Source organism: Melitaea cinxia, chromosome 7 (assembly GCF_905220565.1).
Source record: "Melitaea cinxia chromosome 7, ilMelCinx1.1, whole genome shotgun sequence".
NCBI classification, from domain to species: Eukaryota; Metazoa; Arthropoda; class Insecta; order Lepidoptera; family Nymphalidae; genus Melitaea; species Melitaea cinxia.
Window position 1 is genome coordinate 1,897,665 of NC_059400.1, and position 9,987 is coordinate 1,907,651.

Genomic DNA, 9,987 nt, shown 5'->3' on the forward strand with positions numbered 1-9,987 from the left:
GAGTGACGAAATCGGGGTTTTTTAGATATCAATAAAATCTAAAGTATAAAAGCTATGCAATCGAAACTTTATATGTCTAATAAGTTCACTATTCACATCATGTCCCGAGAATTTTGTTTATCTGGTATAAACCAAACCCAAGTTATGAGGGTTCAAAAAAACGACGAAGCGCTTCGAGAAAAGATAGGTAGTGCTTTTCGTTTTTTTTTTTTGGCTCGTCTTGGCGGGGGCACTACCGTGCCCCCAGATATTATCAAACATGTAAGAATTATACCACAATATTAAGGTAGTGTAAAACCTTTTTGAACTCGACATGACGCATCAACTTAGATTCAGGACTTTAAGAACTGAATAGAATCTATAGTTGTATGATACACATGATTTTATTCACGTTATGTAGGGTAAAGAAAACGGGAATGAGATTGAAGACTGCAGTCTTGACTACAATCTTCTTTACATTTGAATTTAGAAGACATAGTAACGCATATTGTTCAGGGGAGATACACAACAGTTTTTATTAAAATTGTTACAATAAGTCATACTTTTAAAAATGAAGTCGTCATCAAAAACTAATACAAAAATTAAAACTAAAACTAGGCCGGCAAACAAGCGTACGGCTTACCTGATGGTAAGTTTTTCCGTAGCTTATAGACGCCTGCAACCCCAGAAGCATTGCAAGTGCGTTGCCGACCCTAACGCTACGCCCACAAGGACCTCGATCACCTTATTCGTTACAGAAACACAACACTTCTTGAAAGATCTTCTGCTTGCCCAAGACTGAGCAAGATATTTCTTGCTGTGTCCTACTTCAGTTAAAATAAATCAACTGTTATAAACAATAAGTACTATAAACAAGATAAGTTTAGAATGTCTCTTAAAACAGAAATATAAGATCGCTTCCTAGAGATCGAGTTTATAGATCGTGTATCAAGAAGTATTTCAGATATATAAAAGAAACAATTAAAACACGTGTAAAGTAAGGCTTACTAGATTTTTATTATTATTATTTTTTTAGTTACTGTTTAATAAAATTTAATGTTAACAATAGCCAATTTTATTCATGAATACTAAATATGGAAACATGTAATTGACCGCAACTTAATCATTCATTTATTTTTAAATAATAACAATAAAAAAATAAAAAATATTACATATTGAATTAAAAAATATTACTTGTGGCTCTTCCTAAATATTTTCAAGCTAAGCGTTCTACTAACAATAACAAAGCTTTTATTTTTGTAATATAATTAAAAAAATAATTCTTGATATCAATAAAAGATAATAAGACAGTTATAAATACTTTAGGGAATAGAGAAGAAAAGGTTCTTCCCCTTTAAAGAGCAAATGATAGAAAGGGAATTTAAGGAAATATGAAATTCACCTATACTTGGTACTTTATTACAATTTATGTAGAAACAAAACAAAATTTATCTTCAAACGCAGTGTGGGACGTTCTTCGGCCCGCTGGAACTATGACCTACGTAAGATTGCTGGTGTAGGCTGGATGAGGATTGCGGAAAACCGGGATGTCTGGTGCGAACTTGAGACCTATGGCTGAATTGACTGATTAGCTTCTGCTGACTGATGTTTAACTAAATTTTGTCAAAAAATTTCGACTTAAACTAATATTAATAATGCAATGAGCGTGGTCACTTTATCAAATATCAAACAAAATGAAAATAAATGTGAAAAACTGACTCATAAGTAATGAAGTGTTAATATCACTAACGTTGATTTACGAGAAATTTTAACGGATGATAAAAAAATATTCGATTAAAATAACGCGTCACCAACATCGATACAGATTTATTATATTAATATATTCAATTATATTGTTTATACACAATTTGTCAAGTACAATAAATAATGTATCAAAATGTATTTTATTTACTTTTATATTACCTGAAATAATCGTTGAAATAACAATTTTGCTATTATTTATTAACTTTTCATTAAATATTAATTCGACAGGCGTTTAAGAAAAAAGTAATCGATTTTTTATACTGCGTTAGTTTTTATATAAATGCGAGTTTTTTTATGAAAATCGGGTCATAGGCATCGTGCATCATAGCCTGGTATAACAGTGAACATGAGATTCTTCGCAATTTTCATTTTTGGGATACTCGCCCTAGCAACAGTGCAAGCTCACTCCAACACACGTAAGATTGTATTTCATTCATTTGAGTAAAAAATCTATTATATTATGTACGGTGTTAGCTTTACTTTTATAAAAATAATAATCACATTAAAATGTTAGTTTGTAAAATGACGATTTGAAAGTGTTAATGGGTCATATTTGAATGAAGTTGTTTTTGATTTTGATTTTTTATGTGGCCTAAATGTAAAGGAAGGGTATCACCATACAAAGACGAAGTGAGATTCTTTGTAGTATTGATGATGAATACTTTGGATTTACCTGTGATGAGTTTCATATCTTATCATATTTCAAAGCGCAGTCTTTCAACTGTAGGTTGTCGACTTCATAATGTTTAATTTTATTTTATATTTATGACATCATAATATCGTTATTGGGAGATAGTTTTGTATGTATCTGAGGCTGGGGATGGGAAAAATGTATTGCGTATACTTCCAAGCAATTTGACAGAGGGAAGTGTCTCAACCTTACACCACTCCCAATTAATACCTCTCTCAAGTAGCGTTCGTACCTTACTTATCACAATAATGTGGTAAGTAGCTAGAGCTACTGGGTAGGGTTGGAGATCAAGTCTACGACGCGCTTGTAAAATATATGGTGCTCTAGGAGTCCACGGGCTGTGCTAAATCTATCTTTACCATATTCTTTTTCATCAAGCAGACCATACGTCACCCGAGCGGTACAAATATTATCAAAATTGTGGAAAAAAATATTACGATATTACCGGTCGTTCCCTGATCTCGTAAGATTGAACAGCAAAATGTCGGTCCCGGTAAACGATATAGCATTGCTTCGTTCCAAACAGTCCAATCGTGACCTTTAAATTTACTATATTACTTTAAACCGGTTTGAAACAACCACTCTGGTGTTGTGATACGTGTAGTCGCCTAATACACCGATGGTTTGCGGGTTAGATTCCAGTTTCGTATGGATATTTGTATCTGTACAAATATTTCTTTCCGGTTTAGATGTTTGTCTTTGTGGGTCTCCCCACTATGACTCTGAGAGCACGTAAAGCCGTCGTTTGCGCTTGCTATCATAAAAGCTGTAGTTTCTACTTCGTGTCCGATACCCAAAGGTTGTGCCGTGTGGCTACGGCACTAAAGAATTTAGCCATCCCCTCTCTTCCCGTGGGTGTCGTAAGAGGCGACCAAGGCATAACAAGGTTCCACAACCACCAGGAACTTAAGAAGCCGACCGATGACGGGATAACCATCCAACTGCTGGTTTTGAAATACACAGGCCGAAGACGGGCAGCAGCGTCTTCGGTGCGACAAAGCCAGTACTGCGGTCACCAACTCGCCTGCCCAGCCTGGTGACTATGGGTAAAACACATGAGTTCACGTTATTTTTGGCGTAAACTTGTGGAGGCCTATGTCCAGCAGTGGACTGTATAGGCTGTAATGATGACCCAAAGGTTGTCAGGAAGAGATCGTTCTTTCAGCGATAAGACCGCCTTTGTACATCTTTCATTTTATATATTTGTTTCGTTATTTCTTTTAATGGTGTACAATAAAGAGTATTATTATTATTATTATTATTATACTTGATAGCGATCGTTACTCATAGAACTTATCCGTTAACCCGCAATGGAGCAGCGTGGTGGACTAAGCTCCAGCAGTGGGATGATACAGGATGAATCCTAATATTACTTTAAATTTAAGGTGTGAAATCAATAACGTATTGTTTTATTCAATTCAATTTTAGGTGCAGGTGATTACGAGCCATGCTACGATAGTGAACAATGTGCCTACAAGTGCAATCTCAGATGCTACAAGAGATCGGAAGGGCTATGCTACAATAATCTGTGTTACTGTCTTCTTGTTAGGGATGAACCCATGCCAGTATTAGGTAGTTCTAATGGCAATCGTGGCAAACTACTAGGCAAAGTCTAAATTTTGATACCCAAGTTCTTAACTACATTTACATGTGACCTGAAACTGTATTTGGAAATTTGGCCACAAGCATTTCTGGTATTTTCGCTTGACTAAAATTGAATTAACGATATAATTTAATGCACGATAGTTAAATAAAAAAAATTAAATATATGTAATTTAAAAATAAAATTATTTTTTCGATGTGGTAGTTTTATTTTACACTCAAGAAAAAAAAAAACCAAAAAAGGCAGGAACGATCTTCGATTACAATTTTTGAGATACAAGCATTTGTATAAATATGTATTAATACGAAGAGATTTATGGCAGAGTCTTGTCGTGGCTAATTTTCTGATCTGATTTATTCTTCAATGACGTATTGAACAGATAGAAGTTGAAAATCTATATGAACTATTTTTTTTTCCTTTCTTCCATTAAATTATAGCGGTTCGTGCACAAAAGCTAGAATTTATTATATATAATATACGTACTTATAGTACTTGACAAACGCTCTGGTGTAATGGTGCGTGTGGCGTGTCAGCAGCGTCTAAATACCGACGTCGCGGGTTCGATTCCCGCTCGGAGTGGACATTTGTGTCTATAAAATATTTATTTCCGGTCTGTAAATATTGTTCACTATAGCTGCGTATTTCACACACGGGGATGATTTATTTAAGATGCTGAAATAATATTTTGTCACTTGTTCTAAAGAGTAACAGTCTCAATTTTCAGTTTCAAACGAACATTTCATTAAATTTTATTTAATTACGGCTTGGCAGGAAATATCATGCTCAAAATCTGGGAAGCCTTGCCCAGGCAAGTACCTCAACTTTCCAGAAGGTGACCGCTAAGTATGTAGTACTGTAGTAGTTAGTTTTGTTCCTTTGGTGTGTAAGGTAGTCAAAGCTCCTAGAGAGGGTAGTCTAAGGTCAGTAATGCATTTGCAATGCTCCTAGGAGGCACACATTTGTTATCCACTTGGTGAACCGTACGTTTGTTTTCCTACCGTTATAGTGTAAAAATCCACCCCTACTTAAAAACGTTGTGGTTTAAAATTTTGAAGTATTGTTATTTGTCATCTGTGTAATTATACTATGGTTATCAGTGAGTGACAGTGACGATGAAGGAATTTTTTAGATATCAATAAAATCTTAAATGTAAAAGCTATACGATTGAAACCGTATATGCTTAATATGTTAATTATTTATATCACTTCAGCCTATCGCAGACATAGATGTCGCTATTATTTATATAACATCCCGAAAATTTTGTTTGTCTGGTCCAAACCCAAGTTATGATAGTTTTAAAAATCGAAAAAGCTTTAATAAAACGAGCGCTTCGAGAAGAGATAGGCGGTGCCCTTACGCTTTTCTTAGTTCGTCTTGGCGGAGCTACTAATAAACTAGCTATAAGATGCAATAATTAGATCACATCTTATAGCTGGTTAGGTAGATTATTTATATATATTAAAGTTTAATGACCTAATAAAAATATAAGCTTTAATATCAATAAATTGATTACCTACACGTAATCAATTACGTCGCTTATTTATCAAAATGTAGTAATTTTCGTTACAATACCAATTTGTTAAACGAATGAGAAAAACAGTTTTTTGATTTTCCATGCTGTATTGATATTAGTATAAATGCGAACACTTTCTCAAATTTTGACATAAGCATTGTCCGCCATTGCTTGCTGTAAAAGGAATCATGAAGTACTTCGCCATTTTAGTTTTTGCGATTTTCGCTCTTACATATGTAGCAGCCTCGGCACTGGGTAAGATATTATTTCTTTCTTATGCCTAAATGGTTATTATTGTAATGTACTAATGCTAAAATATCTACAGTTTGTATGTATAAATGATTAAATTTTAAGAATTAACTATTTAATTAATATACTAGCCGCGTACCGCTGTTTTACCAACTCACCCTTTTTAATTTGGGTATTTGGAAATCTGATTATAAAATACTGAATCATGTATAAGTCAAACAAACAAAATTATTTTTTTTTTTTATGTCACTAGGTCGGCAAACAAGCGTACAGCTCACCTGATGGTATGCGATTACCGTAGCTTATAGACGCCTGTAACACCAGAAGCATCGCAAGCGCGTTGCCGACCCAATCCCCAATCCCCCCAGGAGCTCTGGTCACCAGGAGGTCTGGTGGTTTATTATAACAGTAAAAAAATCTGAAAATTTTAACTAATTCTTACTAAAACTTTGAATATTTTTTTAGGTCCTGAAACGTGCTATTCCAATTACGATTGTGACCTAAAGTGTAACACTAGATGCTTCTACAGCAGAGGAGTGTGTACCCGCTATCAATGCTATTGCCAACTAGTGGAAAGCAAACAATTAGGAAGTATTGATCAGAGTGGTCTCAGCAATGTTGCACCTATGCCCATAATTTAATAATGACACCCTACGGCTAAAATCTCAAAAACAAAATCTCAAATTACATAATATCCAATATTTTTTTCAGAGAATCGATTCAAACTCAAAAAAATTTGACGATAGTGTTTTAAATAAATTCTGATTTCTTGCATATATTTGTTTTATTGAATACCCACATATAAAGAAATGCCATTACAATCATAAGAATCGCTTAGATTACTAAAAGGCCTTCCAGAGATAGAGCAAGACTTATGATTATCATACAGACGACTTAATTGTCTAAAGCGCGTGCTGTAACTACCTTTAACCTTTAAGTATGGACGTCATTTTTTCTTTACACTACTGTGGACGTGTAGTCTCACAGGCTCCTATATGCACACACATTTTTTTTGGGGAATTTGATATAAGATCGCTTTAAAACTATTTACATATTAAATTTATGTAATTTAGCAATTAAATAACGTGCTTATATAATCAAATTTTATTTAAAAATTTATAGAAATATTTAAAATCTAAAATTATGGCTCTTTTCAGTCGAAATCTCCTTCGGTTACATTTTTAGGTAATAAAAGCAGCCAAACTTATTCCTATAACAAAATAAGTCTTTTTTCTCAAAATATAATGTATAACAAACAAAAAACACAAAAGAACTACTTCATATAACAAATATATAAAATTTTGACAACAGTCAAATAACGTAAATTAACGGCAGTCAGTGCACAAAGGTCTAGGTTGTTGTAGGACACAGGTTTGTTGCATCCAATACAAACATGGGTAATCATCCTATGTTTTTTCGTGGTACAGATTTTATATGCTCTTCTGGTTCCTTGACTGGTTTTTTGATTCTAGACATCTTGTGTAACCATATAATTACCTAAAACTAGAGTCATGGTCAACCTCAGCTCTCCTGGCAGTCGTGTATTTATAAAACGTCTTTGCACGTAAGGCACCACAAGCACATGTGCTAATTTTTTAAATCTCTTTCCGAGGCTTTTGTTTGGTGCATCTTATTTAAAATGTACGCACTCATGGTACTCAAGTCTAGGACATGATATAGCAACACCATAGGCTATCTCTATCACTACAAGATTCTTCTCCTATGTCTTGGTCCTGGTCCTGGTCATCATCACTGTAACTTTCATGATTTTGTATCAGCTTGGACTCTAATATAAAAAAAAAAAAAAATATTCAGTACTCTCTTCATTGTCAGACTGATCCGAAGCTAACAACAACTCACTCACTTTACCACAAAGGTGGATCTCCTGCACAAAAAGTTTTTCTCACAGGGCTCTGAACAGAACTCGTAGATGGTCGTTTTCATTTAAAACTATCGACTTTATTATTTTTTGACATTTTGTACTTCAATATCTGATACAAACGTAATCGCTCTTATAAAATATATCATAGGGCAAAAATGGACGTGTAGCCTGACAGGCTCCGGTCAATATTTTGATGGTCATAACTTAGGTGATATTCATTGGAAGACGCAAATTCCTCTCTCGTTGGTAGTTTTACAACTAAAACAAAAGCTACTGAGCCGCTCAACCGCTGGGAGTTAGGACAATTAGATGAAACTAAGAAAACGAAAATATCGAGTAGCCTGTGAGACTCCACGTCCATACTTAAAGGTTAAGAGAAATTATACGTATATATAATCCGTGTTTAATACCTAGGCATATAACTAATTGTAATTTTTTTTCAACATGTAATTCTGATGGTGGTTCTTATTAAATAAACTAGAGGTCGCCCAGAAGTCGAAATTAGACCATAATTAAAAATTTAAATTAAAGAAAACAAAAAAATAATGAATATAAAGAAACTTTTTAAAAAAAAAATATTTGCCTACAGACTGACAATCAACAAAATAGTAATAATGCGCGCGCGGAGGCGCCTGCGCGCGCGTTTGTGTGTGTGTGTGTGTGTGTGTGTCAAATACATGGTAGTGTGTGTAATGTATTTTTTATTGATTTAATATATTTTTATGCATAATTTAAAAAAAATATTACCATTCTGCACTCCTTCTCTATATAAACTATAAGTGTGCGAAATTTCATACTCCTCTGTCTACGCAATTTTCGTAAAAAGGGATTCAAAGTTTTTACTTCACGTATTAATATGTAGATAAATACCAAAATTATTTAAATGATCTTGCAAGCAAAGCATTAAATTTATAAACATAGGTCAGAGCCTAGATGAATTTGGAAGACAAATGTTTTGCAGATGTATTTGGAAGAATTGGACATAAAAAAATAATATTCCAGATTCGATCCCGTAAACATATCATCGATTCTGGTGATCTATCTACTACCCTTATACTGAGTACTACTAATATTATAAATGTGAATGTAAGTTTATCTGTTACGCTTTAACGCAAAAACTACTAAACTTATCATAATGAAACCTTGTACACATATTCTTGGAGGTATTAAAAGTAACATAGGAAGCTTTTTATTAAAAAAAAATATCAATGGGAGCGAAGTCGCGGGTATAAGGTAGTATTACATAATGACATAATTAAGAAAAACACTTCTATAATACACTAATTTGTATAAATATAGTATTACATATACACATGTATAGTATTACATACTATTAAGTACTATAAAAAAATATTTATCTCCTCATATTGATTGATCTACTTGTATATTTAACGCATATTCTCGCGTATTAAGTTTCTAAATAAATAAGAAAAACATATTTAGCGGCCATTTTATTTTAATTCATTACTTCAAATGATGTAACTAAACTTTTGAAAAATAAAAATAAAAATGATCGACAGGACATTAAAAATGTACTTTACGTTAACTAACTTTATCTTATATATAAATTATCGTGTCACAATGTTAGTTGAAATACTCCTCCGAAACGGCTGAACTAATTTTAATGAAACTCTTTGTGCATATCGGGTGGGTCTGAGAATCGGCCAACATCTATTTTTCATAACCTTAAGTTATAAGAGTGAGGTTTAAGGGAGTTAATAACATATATGACAAAACAACGTTTGACGTTGTCAAGAAACAAAATTTAAGCTAGTTATTTAAAAATATGTATTTTAAATACACAACTATATCCATGTAGGAGTTTGTTCAGTAGTGGACATAAAGACGATAAGTTTAAGTTTTGTTTAACTTTTTTTATACTACTAGGTCAGCAAAGAAGCGTACGGTTCATCTGTACATACGGATTGTAAATATTTACCGTGGATATAGATGCCTGCAATCATCAAGTTTAACAATAAGTAAATAGGACCCACGTAGTCGCAATTGTCTGTGGCTGTTGTACTGGCGGTCGCGGGTTCGATCCCCGCACATGACAAACATTTGTATTGGCCATACAGATGTTTGCCATGGTCTGGGTGTTTGTACAGTCCTTGTGGATACGAGAGCACGTTAAGCTGTCGCCCCCGGTTTTTATCAATGTACACCTGATAGCGATCGTTACCGATAGTAGGGATTATATCCGCCAACCCGCATTGGTGCAGCGTGGTGGAATAAGCTTTGGTTCTTCTCCTACATGGAGAAAGAGGTCTATGCACAGCAGTGGGATATTATAGCCTGAAGCATAA